At 37.7% G+C, this 24,606-nt stretch overlaps 1 protein-coding gene across 2 annotated transcripts in view; it reads left to right on the top strand.

Annotated features, from left to right (window-relative positions):
• The window catches only part of B3GALT1 (beta-1,3-galactosyltransferase 1), a 582,223-nt gene that overhangs the window by 451,483 nt on the left and 106,134 nt on the right, over nt 1–24,606 (top strand). The window contains exon 1 of one of the 2 annotated variants that reach the window (XM_074399546.1): nt 14,421–18,157. The exons of the other annotated variant lie outside the window; for it this stretch is intronic. The gene's annotated coding sequence lies outside the window, so the exon portion shown is untranslated. Of the gene's footprint in view, nt 1–14,420; nt 18,158–24,606 lie in introns of those variants that run through there. 2 annotated transcript variants of the gene reach the window in all.

The raw sequence follows: 24,606 nt of genomic DNA, 5'->3' as shown, positions 1-24,606 counted from the left end.
ACAGTGGTCACTCCAGACAATTACATTTTTAAACTTTCAGCAGATGGCCAGAATTAAGTCCTGGTGAGCCTTTTTACACAGCACTGAAGCCGACATGCAGTGGGTATACCACTGGCAGAGATTTAACTTCGCCTGGAAATAAGCTAGTGAGACGGAGACTGCTGAATGTGATGGTGGTGTGGCCGTGGCTTGGGCAGAACAGCTGCTTCCACTGTGAGTCCCCACTGTCTCAGCACAGAACCAAAACAATGGCCGGATGCAAGGGAAACCAATAATTGAATACGGTGGGGGAAGGGAGTAGAAAAGGGAGGTAAATGATTCCTCTGAATTGGTTATTTGTGTAAACAAAGTAAAATGTTTAATGGAAGGTATTTCTCTTATGTAGGTAGTATTGGTGTTCTGGTAACATAACAATACTCTATCATGACCCCACATTGAAGATAATTAAATGGAAGGAAAAAGAAGAGCAAAGAATACTCTTTTGGTGACTGGGGAAGATTATGCTATGTTAACAGCAGCACTTTAGTGTTTACGGTTATGTCAGGGATGGTACAAACTCTTTAGATATGTTTCCTTGTTAATCTTCACAATATCCTGTGAGATAGATACTGTTTTTATTTCCATTTTACACTGGAAGAAATAAGGCAAAAGGTCACACAGCTGGTAAGTGTCTGGACTGAAAGGAGTCTGCTAAATCTAACTATCAGCGGGTTTATTGTGACCCCTGTGAGGGCAGTTTTAGGAGAGTTGTTGGTTGGGAGTAGGAGGAGAACCTGATTTTCTTCCTAACAGAATGTCTAGAGGCAGGGAACTGATGAATGCCTTTACATTCTCTGACATGGATGGCACCCTGGATACTTCTCATCTGGGCTATTTAGTTCCGGTGTACTCTTAACCATTATGATACCTACCTCATGATGTGTTATTTGTTTAAATCAAGCTTCTCCAACCTATGGCCTGCAGGCCTCATGCGGCCCAAGACAGCCTTGAATGAGGCCTAACACAAATTCATAATCTTTCTTAAAACATTATTCAATATTTTTACGATTTTTTTTTTTTTAGCTCATCAGCTATTAGTGTATTTTACGTGTGGTCCAAGACAATTCTTCTTCTTCCAGTGTGGCCCAGGGAAGCCAAAAGATTGGACAGCCCTGAATCGTTTCTCACTTTCTAAAACCAGTTTAATTGCCTACAATTCGATTACGTCAACAATCCTGTAAGACACACAGCTCTGTTTTACAGACTAGCAGCAGAGGCACAGAGATGCTCCAAATGGCTTGCCAGGAGTGGAAGGCTAGTTGCTGGTGAAGTCAGCATGAGAACTCAGTAACAGTGTTCTCTTATTGAATGTTCTCCCTGGAACTTAACATTCGTCAAAGCCATTTGCCTTCAGCTCAGGTTTCCTCAGCTGAGGCTGATAGGAGTGCTTCCTCGTGTCTGCGATGGTCTTGAGATGTTCTGTGGCCATTGACGGGATCCATGACATACTGTGATCCTCCAGTAACATGGTGATGTTATGACTAAATCCACTTGAAAATATCAAGCATTTTGCCATTTCCTGCTTTAATCTAGCTGAGGTTATCCAGTTTTCAAGGCCAGGAAGGTTAAGAAGCAGACAGTGTAATTTCAAGGTCATAGAGTGAGTCAGAGAGAAGTTCCCAGGATGCTCAGTTCCAAAGAACATGTCACTTCCCCTGTGCACAGGCAGGACATGGAACTAACGGGTTTATTGACATCCGAGAGTCATATTTATAGCCCTATAAAAAAATATTGGTTGCTATAAAAATTCAGAAACATGAGTTCAGGGAACGTTCTGCAGAAGAAACTCCCTAGTGATACTTTTAGAGTGAATCAGTGAGGAAGTAAACGTATGTTAGTCTGGTCACTATTCATTCAAACCAAGATGTAAAGGGGAAGAAAAAAAAAACTAGAAATGGTCTTTGATCTCATTTCCCACCAGTTTACAAGTTTGTTTGCTTATGGCTGCCACTGTAACATCAAGTTAAAGCAATTTCCAGACCACTTTTGCTGTAAGGCAACAGCAGCTTCTCAGTTGCTGTGGACATGGTCTGAATGTGTGAGAACACAGAGATCACTCAGAAAGCAAAAGATGAATGACAGGAGTGAGACTCCCTTGCACCACGTGAGTCCTTGGCCATGAAATCAACACCATGATCCATTTGCACCGGAGGGCACCAAAGGATGTGCAGGTAGTCCCAACAGCCTTGGCAGTCACTTTTTTCAAGTTCTCAGATATGTATTTCAGAGGCCAGATAATACATTATGAAATTTTCTCTTTTAAAATGTCCTTTTCTCTAACAATCTCGTTCCCCAAGTACCATTCCTGGACTGCTTTTCTATTAAATTAAGTTGATAATGTGAAGGGGAGACTGAGAGATAGGTTCCAAGTCTGTTAACTTCTTTTCATCATATTGTCTCTGCATCTTTTATCTTCCAATTTTTCTCATTTCTGTCTTTTTCCACCTATCTTTCTTTGCTTGATTTCCAACTGTTTTGAAATACCTTATTCATATTTGCCATTTTTCTGGCCCCTTGTCATTTTAAATATGTTCAGTCTTTTATTTCTCTTCCCTTTCTGCTTATGCTGCCATCATTTTCTCACTCTGTTCAAGTAACTGGATTTGCACATTGTTTTATATTTTAAACAATCACTCCAACAATATTCCAACTGTTTCTGGAGGAAAGAATACAATCGTAAATATAAATCAGCTGGAGCCAAGTGAAAGCAGGCATAAGCGAAGCATTAAATCCCCTCTTCCAATTTCCAAAACCACACAGAGAAATGGCTTAGGTCAGCTAGAAAGAATGTGGCAAAGGTGAACACTGATAGTGCAAAGAGCCCCTGGTTGTATCAGATTCTGCTTTTTAATTGCTTTGGACTTGCCAATAAATTCTGGGGGCCATGCTTTTTAAAATATATTTCCTAGATCTCTACTAACTCCAGCGTTTGGCAGGTGAAATCTCTCTAGACTGTTTAGAGACCTCCTGCTTCTACAGCAGCTAAACATCTCAATGGGCCAACCACAGAGGGAGAGCAATGAGTGTGAGAATTCCAATCTATTTCTCCCCATGCTTTGCTATCTTAGCAGGAACTGCTTATGTTTGATAATGTGTAGCATAATATTTGAGAAACATCTTCACTGGCTCAAAGCTAGTTGCCTAAAAATAGGGAAACGAATGTATCTCTTCTGCATATATTCCTACAGCTGTAGATGTATATGGATAGAGATTTATATCAGTAAAGAACAGAAGTAGAGGACAGGAAGGTAACTAAATAATGCATAATGACTGCCCCAAGTGCCCTAGATGCATTATCTCATTTAATCTCACAATTATCCAGTGAAGTATACATTAAAATATACATAAGATAGAAAAATAGAGGAACAAGGTGATTGAGTAAATTGCCAGTGGTCACCTAGTAAGTGGTAGAGTTATCTATGAATGAATCCACATGATGAAGGAGAAGGATGAGGAAGAGAAGGAGAAGGAGGAGGAGGAATGTTTATCAAGCCAGACCCTGTACTAGCATTTCATATACGTGATCGCATTTACAGAAACTCTCTGAAGCAAACAATATTGATACTTTTATTTTATTGATGAAAGACCAAAGGGTAGCCTAGGTGAAATAACTTGTCCAAGTCACAGAGCTAGTGGGTAGAAATTTCAGGATCCACAGTGAACCACTTCAGATTCCACAGCACCATCCCAAATCCATGTTTGGTGTTTTTTTTTTTTTTTTTTTTACTATATAACCATGTCTCTTTTTTTACTATAGAACCATGGTTTTTTTAACTGTCTAACCATGTCTCCTTTTTTACTATATAACTGTGAGACATTTAAAATGGAAATCTAACATCAAAATTATATTTTAGTGTCGCATTTAAGAAAAATGACATGTCTGTACAGATATTAAAATAGAAATTCCTATTTCATTAAAAAAATATCATTTAAATGTAGCCCAAATACTGAAAAAGCTATGTCAAAAGATAATTCAGCATGTCTGGGAAGTGTTCATCAACATCTCATTGCTGTAGTAGATGTAGGACTCCTTCTTCAGAATGCCTTAGGGGTTCAAGGCAGCAGTGGGTGGGGAAGAAGAGAACAGTCTTAAAATGGCAAGGTCAGCATTTCCAGTAACTATCCCTCACGCAAAATTAGATTGCTATTGAACTGGACGAATACATTCAAAAGGTTGCATGAATTCAGCTAAAATAAATTTCAGATGTTAGCACTACCAATAGAATTAAACCAATGAGGCTGGGCACCACAGCTCACACCTGTACTCCCAGCACTTTGGGAGGCTGAGGCGGGCAGATAACTTGAGATCAGGAGTTTGAGACCAACCTGGCCAAAATGGTGAAACCTGGTCTCTACTAAAAAATATATATATATATATATATGAAGAATTAGCCGGGTGTGGTGATGCACACATATAATTCCAGCTACTCGAAAGGCTAAGGCATGAGAATCACTTGAACCTGGGAGGCAGAGGTTGCAGTGAGCCAAATGTGCCACTGCACTCTAGGGTAATGGAGAGAGATTCCTCCGTCTCAAAAAATAAAAATAAAATAAAACCAATGAACTTATTTTAATAAATCCCTTTTCAGCTTTAAAGCAATTAATGATGTCATTATTTCCTTTGTTAAAAGTAGGCTTTCAAGCAATACAGATTTTTAAGTTATTTTTTCCAATAATTACCTTTCCCTTTAACTGTTTAGATCTCCTTGACTTTCACAATATTAATTTTGAGGAGGGGAAAAGTGTATGGACTTACAGGAGCTTACATTCATTGAGTATTCACTGTGTGCCAGGCATCATGCTAAGTACTTTGCTTGCAGCTATGTTAATATGTGAAGTGGGGACTTTTTATTCTCTGTTAAATGGATGAGGAAACTGTGGTTTAATGACATTAGTTAATTTTCCTTTATCACATAACTAAAAAGAGCTTGACTTCAAATACACGTGTTTCTGACTACAAAGCCTGAGCTCTTAATCAGCTTTCATTGAATGCTGATCAAGTAATTATATTCAAAAGCTGTGGATTAACACATCATTTCCAGCATGGAAGGGCTGTGTATTGTTTTCAGTTCTGGATGTTGCTGTTTAAAAGTAATACAGATAAACTGAAGTGTGCTCAGAAAAGAGCAGATTAAAGAGTGTAGCACCCACAGCCACTTCAGTTGAAGAGGGGTCTTAGGGGCCAGCAACATTTTGCTTGGAGAAAAGAAAAATAAATATGGTCTTGTCTTCAGACATTTGGAGAGTGGCCTTGAAGGAGGTGAAATGAGCCTGTGAATGGAGGGGCCTGTAAGAGACCATCTCCAAGGTTCTTTGGCAGTCAGTGCTTCTCTGATACATTTCCTCGTGAATCCAAGGAGTAGGGTCAGTGGAAGCTATATATTAGCTGAGCATGAGAAATAATTTTCTACTAGAGTAAGCTGATAATGGCAGTTGTGCCTCAGACTCAGCTCATCAGTGGAGTTTCTAGTATAGGCCAGAAAAACCCTTCATGGGAATTTTGAGAGGGAAATTTAAATGTAGAATGACTGATTAAACTAGATGCCTTTCCCAGACCTGAGAGCCACGAACTGACAAATAAATGTTCCATGTTGACAAGCCCCCAAGACTTTCTGCAGAAGTTCCTCAGAGCCTGAGATGTATGTTTCTTTTGCTCTTCCAGAGAAGCCTCTCATTGTAAGCGAAGACTAGAGAGAAGAACGTACAATGACAGTAGTGTCAGCTCTTAGATCTTACACTTTAGCTGTAAAATGACAGACCAGGTTGTAAGAAAATCCACACAAGAACGAATGAGATAGCCCCTAAGAAAATGTTTTGAAGAGCACAAAACTCCATTGAAGTTATAGGAAATATAAATAATATTAACAAGTTAGAGAGGCAACAGTCCTCACTGCTGGAATTTTTTTGGTTAAATGTCACTGTGGATCTATATATGGAATGAGCCAAAAAGTGAAAAATTCAAATTAAATGAAAGATCAAATTCATTTTTAAAGTGTCATAAAATCAGTCAGTATTGGACACAATGGCAATGACGGGACTCACTCAGAAAATACCGTGAAGGTGAAATCAGTTTCAGCTTAAGTTTTTATCAGGTGACATTTTTCTAAAGACAGGCACAAACAGTTGTTAGAGGTCACCACATTGGAGTTCTTATATTTTTTTCTGTTTCAATCTCAAATACTACTAGTATCTTCTGTGTGAAACATGAACATGGATATACAAACAAAAACAAAAAATGGCATAAGATCCCTCTCATACAGGCAGGATTACAATTCAAAACTGAAAAGAGAGATTCCGGATTTCAAGTAATGCCTCAAGATTCTGAGCCTTTTAGAATAATTAGAAGTTTCAGAGAAAAGTCACACTCTCCCTTGTGAAGTTCTTGTTATTTGCATACTTTCTATTGTGGAACCAACTCTTATTACATTTGAAATAAAAATATTATTGCACGTTAAACTTCATATATCCTGGATATATTTGTTTTCTGACATATATCATCTTTCCAGGTTTCCCTTGATAGCACTTAGATTAAAATGTACAACTATTAAGACTGTATTATAAACAGTCATTCCTTTATGGTTAGACATGAAATATTCTGTCTCCCTATGATACACCTACCCTACATTTCAGTTTTACGGTGGTCAATTCCAGTCCGTATTCCATTCCCTCTGCCCCTCTGCTCCAGATTGGGTTGATATCCTCTCAGCTGCCTTAGCTATAAGAATTGGAATTGTATAATGAAAAATAAATTGGCTGTTATTCTAAACTGTACCCTATTTAATGGGGAGCTTTTTAAATTAAATTGTTGTTTCTAACTTTTTTCCAAACACCTGTAATTTCTAAATTTTGACTCACATGTATTTCTTCGTGTAACTTTCAGGATAGTTTGGTGTAGTGATGAAAAGTTTAATCCTTCAGATGAAAACTCAGAAACCTATTGATAAGATGTAACTGCTTCCTTGGTCCAAAGAAAGAAAGCAGAGAGGAGGATGGGTAGAAATGAGGATTAGGAAATATTTGTTCATAGTGCCAAGGCCAAAGATTCTTCCTGAGGCTGCCGTCAGAAGGACCACAATCCAAATGGCTTTATTTCTCGTATTTAGAGAAACATGAGAAAGTGACTTGTTCTACCTTCAACCACATATTTTTGGGTATTTAGCGTTAGCATTTTTCTCTCTCCTTTCTGATTCTAGCCTATTTTATTTTCTCAATAGTGCTTTTCTCTACCTAGCATGTTAAGTATTTATGTGTTTATCTGCATTCATATGCACTGTAACTTTCATTTTTCCAAAGATTAAGCCATACAAGCTCAATAAACATTTGTGAAATTAAGGAATGAATGAATGAATAATGAGACAATCTTTTAAAATATAATTCACATTTCTTTAAAAGCAATTCTAGGCCAGGCACAGGCGCTCATGCCTGTAATGCCAACACTTTGGGAGGCCAATGCAGAAGGATTGCTGGAGCCCAGGAGTTTGAGAGCAGCCTGGGCAACACAGTGAGATGCTATCTCTACAAGAAAAATTGTTAAATAGCTAGGCATGGTGGTGCATGCCTGTAGTCTCAGCTACTTGGGAGGCTGAGGTGTGAGGATCGCTTGAGTCCGGGAGTTCAAGACCGAAGTAAGCCATCATCGCACTGCCACATTGCAGCCTGGGCAACAGAGTGAGACTGTCTCTAAATAAAGAAATAAATAAATAAGTAAAAATAAAGTCAATTCTACTAGGGAAACTTATAAAGCAACATATTTGGTGCTTCTCAGATTAGGATAAATGAAACACATTTAATAGGTTCTCTGAGGGGTCTATTTCTTGCAACAGTGAAGGTAGATGGTACCTACAGTCTCTAATTTCATGCCAGAAAATGAAAGAGATATTTTAATGTGTAGATATGGAATTTTCAGAGTTCTTTGGCCTGTTTCTCTCCAGGAATGTTGGTACATGCTGTTCCTGAACACTAGTGAAACCACCTTATAATGAGATGTCTTTGGCCCAGCTGGCATTCCTGACTTGGATCCAAAATTATACTAAAAAAGTCTTTTGTGGACTTTATTTTATAATCAAATAAATCTGGCAAGTAAAACAATATTGTTATAGGATGATAATGAATAACTATATTATTTTGTAGATACTTGGCAAATGCATTATAGAAATGGCCCACATAGTAAATTAGAATTAAAAGAGTATAGAATAGAAATATAGTTCCTGCCCACCCTTGTAAATGATAGCAGGAAGCAGATAAGATTCATCTTTGTGCAAATACTCTGAAAAGTAAAATATTACCAATATAAATACATAATAAAAAATTTCTAGGAATGCTTTATATACATTGGTTCATATTTAGATTTTGTTCAATATATCATCATAAACTCTAAGTCAAAACTTGCCTTCAGAGCCCACTATACAACCAACCACACTTTAGCCTTTTGGCAGGCACTGTGGTAACTTCTCAACTTCCAGTCCCACTTCACCTGGTAAATAAGCTAATTCCTTTCAGTCTCTGGTAGGAGCTCCCTCCTTCACTGGCACTCAGTGTCATTGATTCAGGGGTAAGCACATGACTCAAGCCAACACAATGAGAATAGAGAACAGGAACTGGAAAAACAGCTTCCTTGCTCTTCCAATAATGTTTCTGGAATCACTTTTCTTTGTCTCCCTGTGTCATGGACAAGGACTTCTGTAGCCTCTGATGTTGTTGGCAGCCAGTTTTTATCTATACAGGCGAGCTTACACCCCAGAATGTAGGCTGGTGAGGCAAAAAGGAAGTGGGCATTTGATGACATTGTTGGTCATTGAACCAAGCCTCTCTCTCATGGATCAGTATATCTACTTTGTAAATATCAAAGTAAATTGGGTGTTTGTTTACTTACCACCTAGTACATTCTAACAAATGAAATTCCTTTCTTCAACAAACATCTACTAAGTGCAAAACTTTGAGATCCAAAAAAAGTTAAAACATCTTCCATGCCCTCAAAGAAGTTACAATCTGGTAGAAAAAGCCAACAAGAAAATACCCAGTGGGGTGAATATAGCCAGAGTGGTCCTTCACAGATGTAGGAGAAAAGGGGGTGTACTGTTTCCAATTTATTTAAAATATAATAATACAGATTTAAAATTTGTCTACTTTTTATTATCAGCATGCATAGCAATTCTAAACAATGCCAGTGATAAAATACTCCTCCCTGCCAGCGTACACCATGCCCGCTGCCTTCAGGCTCCCAGCCCTTGTTACCACAATGGTTGTATCCACCGTCGTTAAATAACTATCTATAAATCACACTAAACATGTTTGACCTTGAAGCTCACCTTTGCAGAGATAAACTTCCTAAAGTTTGCTGCTCTTTGACCATACTGGGAACTAAAATCTTGACTACAATAATGGAGTTGAGCTGTCTAGATTTTATAATGTTGGCAACAGAAAGTATGTAATTCAATACTATGTGAAGGCAACTTCATCACTTACTGAAACCATATGAAGATACATAATAGGGTAAAGAAAATAATATGCCAGTATTAATACTATAAAGTAGGAGTGGATATAAACTTTAACTTTTCCCTTACTGAGAAACCGATGACAACTCTCAGTCAGGTTTGGCTAACAGACTCTAATGACTCCAAATGACTCTAGAAGTTTCTACTAAAGTAATGTAATTTATTGGTGCTCTTCTGTGCATCTCTGTTTCCAGATATAATTGAGGAGTCCTTACTGGAAGGCCACTTTACTGTATGGATGTTTTTTTACTCTCAGTCTTTGATGAGATACTTGCTCTAAGATTGCTTTAAGTGTAGTCTTTATCCATCATAGTATGAGAGATTACTGTTTGCTTAGCTGTTTCTTGCCTGATGGATGCAGAGTACACTGCAGTGTAGGGACAGGTCATGTGTGCTGGGAGTTCTGAAGCTGGTGAAGTCAGTCCTCACTGGGCAGAAGAGCAGATCTGGTTCCTAAAAGACGAGAAGTATTTGTGTAGAAAATCTTTAAGAAAGGGAAGGCATTGAAACCTTAGGAAATAGTTTAAGAAAAAACACAAGAGCGTAAAAAATGTATATTCAATAAAGAGAGTAAAGCAGCAAGGCTAAAGACATATGTTGAGGTAAAGAAATCTGTTTTATGGCAGCAGAAACATGACACCATAGCAGAAACATGACACCATAGCAGAAACATGACAACATAGCAGAAACATGACAACATAGAAGAAACATGACAACATAGAAGAAACATGACAACATAGCAGAAACATGGCAACATAGCAGAAACATGGCAACATAGCAGAAACATGGCAACATAGAAGAAACATGACAACATAGAAGAAACATGACAACATAGCAGAAACATGACAACATAGCAGAAACATGGCAACGTAGCAGAAACATGGCAACATAGAAGAAACATGACAACATAGAAGAAACATGACAACAGAGCAGAAACATGGCAACAGCAGAAACATGGCAACGTAGCAGAAACATGACACCGTAGCAGAAACATTACAACGTAGCAGAAACATGATACCGTAGCAGAAACATGACACCGTAGCAGAAACATGACACCGTAGCAGAAACATGACACCATAGCAGAAACATGACACCGTAGCAGAAACATGACACCGTAGCAGAAACATGGCAACGTAGCAGAAACATTGCAACGTAGCAGAAACATGACACTGTAGCAGAAACATGACAACGTAACAGAAACATGACAACGTAGCAGAAACATGACACTGTAGCAGAAACATGGCAACGTAGAAGAAACATGACAACGTAGCAGAAACATGACAACGTAGCAGAAACATGACACCGTAGCAGAAACATGACGACATAGCAGAAACATGACAACATAGCGAAAGAAGCGGCATCTAGAACATCGTGCTAATTACTTTGGACCTTATGTGGTAAATAGTAAGAACCCATTTTTTTACGTGTGAGCACAGAAATGATGTAATTCTGTTTTTCAATTTTTTATTATATGGTATTTGAACATTTAGAAATCTATTTCAAATATATCATGAATACGAGGATTCATGTCCATAAAATTGTTGCCCAACTTAAAGAACTAAAATAATTCTAATACCATTGTGCCTTTCTTCTGCTTTTCTGCTAATCTGCTTTCTACTTCCTGCTCAGAGTTACCTACTATCATGGATTTTGTTTTCTCATTTATTTGCTATTTATAAAGAAAAAATGTGTAAGATATATCATAAACAATATGCATATGCATATTGCTTCGTTTCCTTGGTTTTACACATTATAAAAACCATATCGTACTATATGTAGTCTTCATGATGTGATTTTCTATGAATGTTATTTTTAAGGCACATCAATATTTATAATTGTTATTGTAGCTATAGTTCACTCATTTTTATCAATGTCTAACATGTCCATGTGAATATATCATATTTATTTATCCAAACTTCTACTAATAGATTTTTCATTTTTTGTTGTAACAAGCAACATATCCTGGCTTGCATGAACAAGGGTTTCTCAAGTATATACCTAGGAGAATAACTGCTAGGAGTTAAGTTTATAAAGGATCTATTTTATAAAATAGTACCAATTTTTTCCTAAAGTAATTAAACGAATTTAAACCCCCGTCAGCTTTGAATCTCAAGAACAGCAGTATTTTATACAGTCAGACTTCTTGTCTTTTTCCCAAGTAAGAAAACAGTAGAATATTTATCATTGCAGTATTAATTTCTGTATCCCCAATTACTAATAAAAATTTTTAAATATATTTATGTGCTATCATTTCTTTTCTTGTAAGATATGTCTGTTTTTATCTTTTGCCTATTTTTCCATTGAAATGTTTTTATAGTTATAGAACTATTTCACTTTTCTGTATTTTAAATCAATTTTGGTAAGAATATGTTTTCTCTTTATTTTGCCTAACTCTCTGATATATGGGTAGTTTATGTTCTTATTTATATCCCACGTATTTTCTGTTTGTGTCTTCTCTCTTTTTCTGTTAATCAATCTGGTCACTATTTTATTTAAACAGTTTTTGCAAAGAAATAACTTTGTGTTGACCATCTATTTTAATCTGTTTCTTATTTCACTTGCTTGTTTTGAAAAACTCATCTTTATTATCTCTGTTTTTCTGCTTTCTTGGGGCTTCCTCTGTTTTTCTAACTTCTTAATTTGATGACTTAGCTACAAACATAAAAGAGGCTGCAAAATTTTATTGAGTATTATTTCAATACAACATTATTGTTCAGCTGAATATTTTTAATTTCCATTAAAAAGGTTTTGATGTATGAGTTTATTCAGCACTATATGTGTGCCTAATTTCCAATTAGGGGAGATTTTTAAATTAATCCTTTAATTATTAACTTCTAATTTATTTGAACTCCAGTCAGAGAAAATGGTCTATGAGTACCGAGGGCTTACTATGTGAATAATTTTTTAAATGACCCATGTTTCTTGATAAGAATGCGATAGGATTCAATAAATCAAGCTTGTTAATTGTGTTGATCAAATTTTTCATATATTCATCATTTTTATCTGCTTCATCTATTAATGATTGAAAGGGTTGTATTGAAATCTTTCATTATAATAAGAGATTTCTCTGTATGCTAGCAATTTTAAAATATATTTTCATATAATTTTATTAGATTAATATGTTTGCAACTATTATTATAGATCTGTCATGAATTAAACCTTTTTATTAGTTTGTAGTGTCCATTCCTATTCTCAAAGGCTTTTTGTCTTTAAGAATACTTTTTATTACTCAGCTTTTTTTTGGTTAGCATTTATCGGTTAAACCTTATCGAGCCTTTTATTTTTAATTTTCTGTTTTCTTATAGGCATATCTCTTCTACACAGTAAATGGCTGGTTTTGTTTTTATATTCAATCAAATAATCTCTGATTTTTTATTGGCAATTTAAGATCATTTACATTTGTTTTAATTGCTAATATGCTTGGACTTATTTTTGTTATTTTGTTATTTATAATTTCTCTGACTCTTTTTTTCTCTCTTTGCTCCTTTACATTTTGAATTAATGAAAACTATTTTTTGTTTTATGCCATTGTTTTCTATCAACTGGTGTGGAAGTTATTTTTATGAATTTGGTGGTTGCCCTAGAACAGGCGTCCCCAAACTATGACCCGCGGGCCACATGCGGCCCCCTGAGGCCATTTATCTGGCCCCCTGCCGCACTTCAGGAAGGGGCACCTCTTTCATTGGTGGTCAGTGAAAGGAGCACAGTATGTGGTGGCCCTCCAATGGTCTGAGGGACAGTGAACTGGCCCCCTGTGTAAAAAGTTTGGGGACGTCTGCCCTAGAAGTTTTAATATGCATATTTAATAAAGTCTGATATTCTACAACATATTAATTTTACCCTAAAACTACACAAAACCTTGAAACATTTAATGTAGATTTTTGCTCACCCCCCACCTAATATTTACATTATGCTCTATTTGTTTTAATTCCCTAAACTAGACACAATTATGGTTTTCTATGTAGTGTTTATTTTGATTTATTTATTAAACTATTTCTTCTCACTGTTTCTTCTTACCTTTCATACTATCCTTTTGAGATCATTTTCCTTCTATGAAGTATGTAACTTCAGTATTTCAATAGTGATTGCCTATTAGAAACTTCACTTTGTTGTTTGTGTATTTTTAATGTAAATGCTTCTATTTTATCTTCATTCTTAAAAGATGGCTTTAATATTTATGTTTAAAACTATTTTTTCTCAGCAATTTGAGGATATTATTCTATTGGCTTATGGTTCCCTTGTTGAGAATCTTACTATCAAAGTTTCATCCTTTTTAGCTGTTCTGTTTTTTTCTCTGCTATGTTGAAGATCATCTATTTATCTTGATGTTCTGCAGTTTTACTGGATATATGTAGCCGTAGATTTCTGAAATTTTATCCTATTGGCGTATGGTATGGTTCCATTATCTTTGGAATGCATGTTTTTCATCAGTTCTGGAAATTTTTCAATTACATATTGAATTTAAATAGCATATCTCCTCTGTTATCTCTAGTCTGTCTTACTGGGACTTGAATTGCATATTTATGATTAATATCCTTATATTATTATTCATATCTCTTAACCTCTCTCTAATAATTCTCATTTTTTATGTCTACATAATGGTACCAGATCTAAGTCCTCACCTGTGTCTAATCTCCTGAGTCAGATGAATGGTTGTGGTTAGAAAACAAGAAGTAAGGGATGATTTAGAAAGTTGCAGTCATTTCAAAGGTAAAGGAGGCAAATTAATTCCTCTCTTAGAGAACTTACATTAATAACTATTATTATTATTGTTCTGTTTGTTGTGAAATATCTATAAAATTCATTCTGTACAACTGATTTATTCACTTAAAAGAAATTTTAACTGCCCTTCCAAGTATTATAAATTTTTTTAAAAGACAAATAAAATGAGATCTTTATTAAGTTTTGAAGTTTAGTTAAGAGACTTAAAAGTTAATGTAGTAACATGCATTTCCAAGCTTACTGCATTGATTTATTTGACATGGAATCATCTTCCAAGCCCTCTCAAGGCTTCTTCTCCCATCTGTGATAGGGTGTGCATGACCTAACCAAAGACCAGCATCATGTTGCGTGAGTGTGTGATTTGTTGTTTTCCAAAAAAGTCATGAGTTCAACAAATGCAGCTGAATTTTCCTGGTATCGAACACATTTATTTTATTGACTTGCTTCAGAAATATGTGAACAACAGAGCTGCTGTCCCACTCTTCTTAGCAAAGACAAATTGGTCATACACTTCAATTAATAATATCTGGTAAATAGCCCTGAGACACTTATTTGTAAAAGTTAGTATTCCATGTTATACACTGATTAAAGATTCAGAGCTGCCATTATGAAATGTGTTTTTAAAGTTTAACACGTTATGTGTAATAGCCCTTACATTTGCTATATCTTTGCAGTCCGCCTTCCCTACAGATTGTGAATCAATCTCTTTTTTCGTTTTATAGAAAAAATGGGTTAGTACATATAATTCTATCTCACAGAGGTGTCAAAAATGCATGTACTCTCTGTGTCTAATATTATATTGTGATAACATTCAGAGTAAAGAGAGAATTCTTTTATGCCCTATGTTGCTGCCCTTTTGCCCTCCCTTTCTGCTTTTAGTTCTTCCCCTTCCCCATATTGTACCGCCAACCCACTAAATTCAGATGATTTAAAGCATCATGTCAACATTTTTCCCTTATATGAGTTCAGCTTTTGCCAGTGTCGGTATTTGGGGCTTATATATAAAATGACTTGATTATTCATGCTGATAAAGGGGGACAGCAGAGTCCTCTGTACTTTTAGAGCCGGCAGCCAAGATGATGGGGTTAGAAGGCTGTCTGACTCTTGATGCCACCCTTGAAGACTTAAAATTATACCATTTGCAATTTATTCCTTTGGATTAGGGCATTGCCCCTTATCAAAATGCAAATCCCTCCAGGCCAGAAAATGCCTAAGCTGCTATCATTTATTAACATCATACAACTAATTCCTGTGTTGGAAATCTTCCAGCAAAATTAGGCTGAGAGCAATTTTTAGGAAAAACTAGAGAGATCCAACATGAAAGAGATTCAGAACTAGAGGAGGTCACTAAACATCCAGAGAGCAGTAAGAGGCCATTGCAGGCAGAGAAGAGGGACAGGAAGAACAACTAGAGGTTAAAGAGGCTCAGGAGAAACTCATCTGCCGGGCGCGGTGGCTCAGGCCTGTAATCCCAACACTTCGGGAGGCCGAGGTGGGTGGATCACAAGGTCAAGAGATCGAGACCATCCTGGTCAACATGGTGAAACCCCGTCTCTACTACTAATACAAAAAACTAGCTGGGCGTGGTGGTGCGTGCCTGTAATCCCAGCTACTCAGGAGGCTGAGGCAGGAGAATTGCCTGAGCCCAGGAGGCGGAGGTTGCGGTGAGCCGAGATCACGCCATTGCACTCCAGCCTGGGTAACAAGAGCGAAACTCCGTCTCAAAAATAAAAAATAAAAAAATAAAAAAATAAAAAAAAAGAGAAACTCATCTAATTCCGAGTTTTGCCCAGCCTTGGTCCTAAGTGCACGTGTGTGTGTGTGTGTGTGTGTGTATGTGTGTGTGTGTGTGTGTGTGTGTGTTTTAAGTGAAGAAAACAAACATCCACACCAATACCCTGTGAGTCCAGCCCAGGGGGCAAAGTCTCCTGCAGGATTTCATCTGAAATCACTATATACATAGTAGTCATGAAGAATGGGAAGCACCTACAGAAATTAACTTGTAGGTGATCAAAAAGGATGAACCTGTCAGAATAGGCTAGAGGTTGTTTATTGCATTTGCAAAATTTCAAAACAAATGTATAATTCTGATCATGACTATTAAAACTGAGCAAAACTGGTCAAAAGTCTCATTTCAGGCCAATGGTTAAGCATTTATTTCACCAAATTTGAATTAGATGTGTCTGCATATGCTTCCTTTTCCTCTTCTTGCATTTACTAAGCATTTCTAGTATCCATATTTGTACAAAGTTTACTGCCAGTGTTCTGGGGAATACAGTGAATAAGAAATACAAAAGAGATGTTTCCAAGTAGCTACTACAAAGCTGCCAGAAGAAAATAAAATGATAAATATGATGCAGTTTATACTATGAGATGAGCTCTCTGGGAAGCACAGATGAAGCACAATGTGGTATGTGGGGAGTGTTAAACAATGCTCAGTGCCATAGTTATAAATAACCTATTCAGCCATTGCTGTAAAGATTGGCAGTTGGGGGTGATAATTACTTTCATGCAGATCACCTAAGGCAAGCCATCAGTTATCCACTGAGATGAACAATAACCTGAAAATCCTGGGGAATTCGTCATTGATTAATATAGTTTCTGCTCCCAATTTTGCTAGAAATTTCCAAAACTCACTAAGTCTTCAAGGAAGAAAATGGAAATTAAAATATCTCTTGAAACTTTCCCTGAGATTTTTCTTTTCAGGCCAGGATATCTCCTGGTCATGGTAGAGTTGAGTCGGGGGTTCAGAGATGCCACAGTCCTGGAGGTTAGAGTAGGGACTCTTGAGCTGACGTATCTGCAGGCAACAAGGCAAAAGGAAGGTTCAAAGTGGACATGCCTCAGAATGTCAGGCAAAACTTAATGGACCACAAATTAGAAGAAGCCAGAGGCAGATATTGAACTCAAAGTATAACGCCTAACTGAAGAATTCTGTTAGTCACATTGAACAATGAACTTTAGTGTTTGTGACTTGCTTTTAAGGAGTCTTTGGGAGAAAGGCCAGGGACTGAGTGGATATTGCCAGACAAGCCAGTCTTCCTTGGACAAATCAGCATCTCTGTCCTTGTGTTCTCACACTGGGACAGAGAATTGTTCTTGCAGTCATTCATGCCACACACATTTATTAAGCAACTACTATGTTCCAGGCTCCATGCTGAGTGTGCACAGAGATTCAAGTGGAAGTAGCTGGTATTCCAGAATGTAGAGTCCAAAGACACCTATAAATAAAAAACAGACACAGCAGGTATAGCTAAAATACATGTATTTTTGTAAGGCTGGCCAAGGGTTGGCCTTAGGACTAGCTTCAGCTTTTAAATAGTCATGACCAAGCATCGCACAGATGTCATGATTAATCATGAAAGTCCTTTGGTTTACAACCTTTTCATAGACAGATATTGTATGGCAAGTTAACCTTAAGGACACATTCCTTCAAGGACTGTTGTTACCTAGGGTCTCCTAAGCCTTGAGCAAGGGTTTGCTGTTGTTATGACATATTTTAAATAACCAAGCAAAAAATAACTAAGCTGTTTCCAGGTAGCACTCAGGGAACTGAGTGTCTGATCTTCCTGCCCATCTGTTTCTTTCACTCAAAGTCCCAGAATCCTACACCAGGGGCAGGATTTTCACCTCTCAATATAGACCCATGTACCGTACCTCATGGTCCACTGACTTCCTGAGAAATAAATCATTGTCCTTGTGTTTCATAAGAGACAACAAACATTGATTTTGTTGTTAACATATGTGAGGCTTCGTTCATTCAATAGACTATAATTTTAATCACCAATAAGTGTCCTAAAATTTCAGACGCTAATGTCCTGAGGGATCAACTTTTAATCAATTATTGACTACAGTTTGAGGGGCACTATGTCCAGATTAAATGCAGTATGATTTGTCCTATGGTAAGTAAATCCTCTCCACTTGAAGTCTTGAAGTTGTTTTAAATGCCTTAAACCAAGTTTCTCCAACAGCGGTTTCAGGATTGTGACATTTTATGCTAGTTTTACAGCAAAAAGAATTCTTTAGCAATGTGTTGAAAGGCAACATGAGTTCACTCTGAGTCTTTGATTATGTTTAATAAGCTTTGCTGTCAGACGGTGAGTCATGATCTTTCTCTTCTGTTTTACAGTTTGTATTTACGCCTATTTGCATTTGATAAAAGCAGTGTAACGGCTCTGCCCTTTGGCAATGATGACTCCATTATTTTAATCAGTGCAAAGAAAAACAATAACAATTTGGCATGAGAGTGTGGAAAACCCCTTCCTTTAGCCATTTTAAATTTTAGTAGTTATGTATGTATTCTTATAGATTGACTACTTTGTGACATTAACTGTCAGTACATCCATCATTTGATTTGCATGAGAAATTTTGCTATCAGGTTCAATTTAGCAAATGAGGCTAAGAAAAACTTTTATCTTACCTATTTGCAAGCCTGAGTGATGTAGACGTTTATAAACATGGCTTTATAATATTTTACTTAATGGGGAAAAAAAAGCAATGCTAATTGTATCTCCAATCCAATAAAGCTAAATTTGTCTAGCAGCAAGGTGTGGCCAGAGTAAATAGACTGTAAGGAAAACACCCACAGAGGAGTGGGATTAGTATTTCTGAATCCCCATTAGACAGCAATAATTATTAACAATTTACCTCAAGCATACTCCTCTCTTGCTAGCATTTTGTAAGTGTTTTTTCTGGAAGTCTTTGAGCCTAGAAGAGCCTAATATTGTGTTGATTTCTTTCGTGTACACTAATGTCTTGAGTCAGATATCACTAATTTGAAAATGGGTTTCATCCCTTTTGATGAAAATAATTTGGAGTTTAATCAAGTTGGTACCTGGGTACCTGGTCTGACCCCTCAGGTGTCATATGATTAATCATGAAATCCTTTGTTTCACAACCTTTTCATAGACAGATATTGTGTAACAAGTTAACCTTAAGGACACATGCCTTAAAGGACTGTTGAGCAAAAACGTAACTAAGCTCTTTGCAGTAACACTCAGGGATATATAGAGTGTCATATCCCTTCTCTGGTACCTACATGTTCAATCCTCTTGCCTATCTGTTCCTCTCACTCCAAGTCCAAGAATCCTATGCCACAGGCAGGATCTATTTAGGATCCAAGCAGTGAGATTAAATAATGGGTGAATGTATCATGGAGGTAGGCAACTTTTTCTATAAAGGGCCAGATGGTAAATATTTTTGACCTTGTAAGCCATATGGTCTCTGTTGCACCTACTCAACTCTGCTATTTCTACAAGAAAACAGGCATAAACAACATAGAAATGAATGAGCTTGGCTGAGTTCAAATAAAACTTTATTTACAAAAATAGGGAGCAGGATAGATTTGGCTTGTGCACCATGGTTTGCTGACTATGGTATAAGATGTCATTCTCTGTGGATTATATTTTGGCACATTACTAAAGAAATAGTGACAACATAAATTTTCCTGACACGTAATACAGAGGAAGTGTTATGGCTCCTTTGGATACTGTAAAGTTATTTAAAATGTGTCATGATACCAGCAAACCCCCTTGTTCAAGGCTTAGAAAATCTGAGGCAACAAGTACCTGAGTAAAAGCAGAAGAGGACCAGATGAGATTGGACAGAGGCATTAAACAATCACAACCTGGTATGTTTTCCCAGGTATTAGTAATGTGGAGTGGGGTGGAGGAAATGGTCTGGCTGGGGGAGAATTTCAGAACAGAGACTATTTTTGCCAATATGTCCATTCTAAAAAAGACTCCATCTAGCACTTAAGGAATTAGGAGTTATGAAGATAATTGGACCCTAACCTCATAGTCAGTTCAGAAAACAGTCAATCCCAGCGGGGATATTGGGCTGCCCAGTAGGCACCACTTTGGACTGATAGAAGGTACATGTGCTAGGTCAGTGGAGGTGAGGGAGCAGTTGGTGAGACAGTGAGAAAAGTGAAACTTGTGTTATTTCACACCTCATTTAGTGACCCAAGTTTTGCCCGGACAATTCCTGGGGTAGTGCAAGATTTAATTAAGGTACCTCTCGAGTGTGTGCCCAAGTTTCTGATCAAATGATGAGTATATATCAGCAGATACTGCTGCAGTCTAGGAAAGGGGATCTTTGGGACCTAGGACGCAAGTAGGGGCTGAGCACATCACTGCTGTAGGCATTTTGCTTTTATATGGCAAGCACTGTGAGAGCCAGAAATGAACTCTTTCTTTATAAAGTCTCATTTATACCCACACAGGAAAATCAGACACTATGCCTAACACTGCATTGTTCCAGGAGAGTCTTAGCTACTGGAAGTTGTATTGTCTATCTTTTTTTTTTTTTTTTTGACATATAAAGAACTTTTACATTGTAAAAAGATTTTATGAGATGCAGTGAGAATTTAACTTGGAAATTGCAGCATTTTCAAGATGAAAAGTAGAAACAAAAACAAAGAACAGCACAATAGGCGTTATGCACAGTAGATGCTTCGGGTTAGGATGAGTTAGAGTGATGTAGACTTTTTTTTAAATAAAAAGAACAGTACCTTTAACCTCACGTGTATATTTAAACACTCATAAAACATTTCTACGATTTATGACAAGAATTCAGGAATTTCAGTGTACTTACAAATGAAAATAAAGGAGAATACTTGGTGGTAATTTTATAAAGACAGTGTAAATATAAAGCATATTGCTTTTATAGCCATGAGGAGACCTACATGACTTTGCATACCACTTACGTAGATTTGTTGTAAACTTTCTGAAAAGAGGTACTCTATTTGTTTTCTTAAATAAACTGCAGACGTTTCGGTCAGTGCAGAATAATAGCACCCCCTCCCCCTTTAGTGTCCCAGTTAGTGGCTTCTCTAGGTAAGATTTGTCTGAGAGGAAAACTGCACTCTGATTCTTAGAAATTAACATCTCCTAGGTGGACAAAGCTCCAAAAAAGAAAAAAGAAGGGAAAAAAAAAATCTCAACTCAGCATCTCACAATTGTTGAAAACTGCATGACTGTCACCTTTAGTCACATGGCTCTTTGGCAAGGGCATTTGGGGAGCTGCTGTTGAACCAACAGAGGCAGAGGAAGTGAATTTGAGATAAACCTGAGTGAGCCAGGAGAGATGCGACTGCTGAGCGCATGCAGCACTCATTGTACTTGGCTCACTCAGAAACAAGGATAACTCCATGTGTGAATAGTGGAATGTGGGAGGAGCCATGATAAAACAACTGCCTGTGGGTGCACGGCGATTCTGGGAAATACCCATGAATGGGCAGCCCGCCAGTGTTAATTAAGGTCCTACTGCATTCAGAGCATTGTATTGGAGAGGGGCCATTGCCATGGAAACTGAGAGCCCAAATGCAATCATATACCTGAGTTTGAAATTTAGGATTATGAGCAGTATTCATTTTAAATAAAGAAAATCTAGGAAAACTAAACCTAAGGTAAACAGCAAAGCCCACTCACACTTGTCCAGACTAGAGCAATACCCAGAGCCATACGAGCCATACCCCTTTGCAGAAACTGTGAGCAAGAGACAGGCCCGTCAATCTGCACTAGCTGTGGAACTAAAGCCACGCCAGGTTAGGAGAGTCCCTGACCATCAGGTGAAACCCAGGCACACATTCTGCTGAGGAGTGAAACCGTGGTCAGGTTCTGAGGTTCCTGGTCCTTAAGCCCTTCAACGATCCTCCCAGTTCCCATGCAGAGAGAATTCAGACATCTAAAACGCCCTTGTGAAACTCCTTTCATTTCTGGGAACTCTTGTGTCTTCACTGATAAAGCATCCTGGGGAGATTCTGTCCCCATAGCCACAATATTCCTCCTCCACCCTGCCCATGAAAATGTGGAAAAATTCATGTGCTCACCAAATGGTTTGTCTTGATTCTAAACAACCCACTTTGTCATTATTTTAATTGCACTAAACTTGCTTGTCAATGATTTTGGACATTACTCATCCTTCATTTTACATTGCAGACCTTGTTCCATTCACACTGCTTCCCCACAGCCCAGTGTGGGGGCTCTTAGAGAAAATGAACTCCCCTGGTTGCTAATCTGAGGGAAAACCCACCAGATTACATTCACTTAGCCTCTCCACTCAATTTGCACTGTGATAAGCTGGCTTTGCTAGTTTTATGCTAGCTTTGTTCAATAGGGATAATGGAAATAAAATGCATACCTCAGAACAAAGGCAATAAAGTATTATTATGGCTGATGAAGGTCTGATTTGTTTCGAATGCCAATTGCTTAGAGGCAAGGATTTTATAAAAATCAAATAATAAATGGTTACCATATTGGCAATGTAAATATTCCCTTATTGATATTCTATGAAAGTCAGATTTCAGACAGAAAAAAAGCCTGACATGCTTAAGAATAGATTCCAGGGCAAGTATTTGTGATGAATTGTTATCAAGTTCTTAATTTGCTTACATTACATTTCAGCAGCATGCTGATACTTAGACTTACAAATTTTCCGATGTTATTTGATTTCTAGATTCTACAGGTTAATAAAATTGAAAAGTGAATTTTATTAATCTGACTCAGAATGAGGCTATAATGCAGCAGTTCTTTTAAGTCTGCATTTAGACTCACCTGGAGTTTATTTAAAAGAGAGTTTCCCAGTACCATATCTTCTAGAGATTTTGATTCAGTAGTTATGGGAGGGCCTGGCAGTCTGCATTTCCACGAAATACCCCACATATTTCTATGCTGGTCACCCTTGATTATAGTTTGAGACAACCTGCAATAGAATGCACCCGACTTTTGAATAAAATTTCACAGAAAGAGGATGGAAAGTTAAGAGGCTTAAAATAACCAAAATCAACTGAGACCAAGCCTCTGTTAGAGTACCAAGAGAGAGGAAAAGGATAAAAAAGAATATATATAGCCGGGCCACTCACCTTGCTCCCTTTCTCCTGATCACATCAAGTCCACATCTTACAACAGAACTCACCACTAATCCCCAAGTCTGTAAGCACCGACTGAGTTCAACACTCTCTTCTTCTCAGAAATCAAGACAGGTTTTAGTAAGCAACTCTGCAGTTACAAAGACCAAGGCTACTCAACACCAAAAAAAAAAAAAAAAAAAAAAAAAAAATTTAAGTAAAAAATAAAAATATCAATCACACAAATACGTCATCTGCCCTATTAATTATTTGAAAACATCTGGCTAACCTAGTCTACAGTTCATCCAGATGTTCCAGCTTTGTGTGCAGAGCCAACCCATGCATTCAAGCCTTCTCTTTTGATGTGTGTTTTCATACTTGAGCAGTCAGTATCTAATGAGTAGTTGCAGGGGGCGGGGTGATGATGCAGCCTAGAGCCATGCACAGGTAGCCCCTAGTTTGAGACAGATTCTGTCCCACAGGTTGGTTTGCAATTCAAAATTCAAAGCATAGTTTCCTCTGATAACCATTTACATTTAACTACTGAGGCCAGCCCACAGAAGCCTCTGTAATCCGTAGCATACCTAAAGCAGGATACAGATTAAAATACCCAGCTGAGTGCTGGAAATACAATGCCCTTATGAAGCACTGAAAGAGAGGAGGAGGGGGAGAGGAAGAATTTTTTCTTTCTTGGATTCAAGGAGGACCCTGGGCAGAATGTTGACTAGAACATGATTGGTTGATGTTGCATTGTTTCCCCTCCTAGTATTGGATCCCTGGGCCTCCTGTACTCTCCTCCCTCCAAACTTGCCCTTCCATTTCTTCCCAAGAATTCTACGTGCTAAAATTTCCTGCCCCCTTATTGATTGGAGGAGTGAGGAGGGGAGGCAGGATATTTTAGGGGCAAAAAAAGGCAAAACTCACTCACCTAACTGCAGCTGGTCTGAACTAAATATAATGCATAGAAATGTGAACAAATTTGATTCAGTAACTAAATGGCTGAGAGTCCCCTAATCTTCCAAGAGCTATTTACCTTTCAAAAGAGACCATAGCTGGGCACAGTGGCTCACTCCTGTACTCTTAGTGACTCAGGAGGCTGAGGCAGGAGGATCAGTTGAGGCCAGGAGTTTGAGACCAGGCTGGGCAACACAGTGAGACCTCATCTCTACAAAAATAAAAACACAAATGAATTAGCCAGGCATGATGGCACAAACTTGTGGTCCCAGCTTCTCGGGAGGCCGAGGCAAGCTTCTGATATTCATTTAGAGTACCAAAAAGAGAGGAAAAGAATAAAAAAGAATATATATAGCCAGGCCACTCACCTTGCTCCCTTTCTCTTGATCACATCAAATCTACATCTTACAAGAGAACCCAGCACTAATCCCCAAGTCTATAAGCACCCACTGAGTTCAACACTCTCTGCCAGGAGTTTGAGACTGCGAGGAGCCGTGATGGAGCCATTGCACTCCAGCCAGGGCAACAGAGTGAGACTTCATCTCCAAA

Source organism: Saimiri boliviensis, chromosome 5 (assembly GCF_048565385.1).
Source record: "Saimiri boliviensis isolate mSaiBol1 chromosome 5, mSaiBol1.pri, whole genome shotgun sequence".
Taxonomy (NCBI): domain Eukaryota; kingdom Metazoa; phylum Chordata; class Mammalia; order Primates; family Cebidae; genus Saimiri; species Saimiri boliviensis.
Note: the sequence above shows the minus strand (reverse complement) of the source record. Positions and strands in the feature narration are given on the sequence as shown.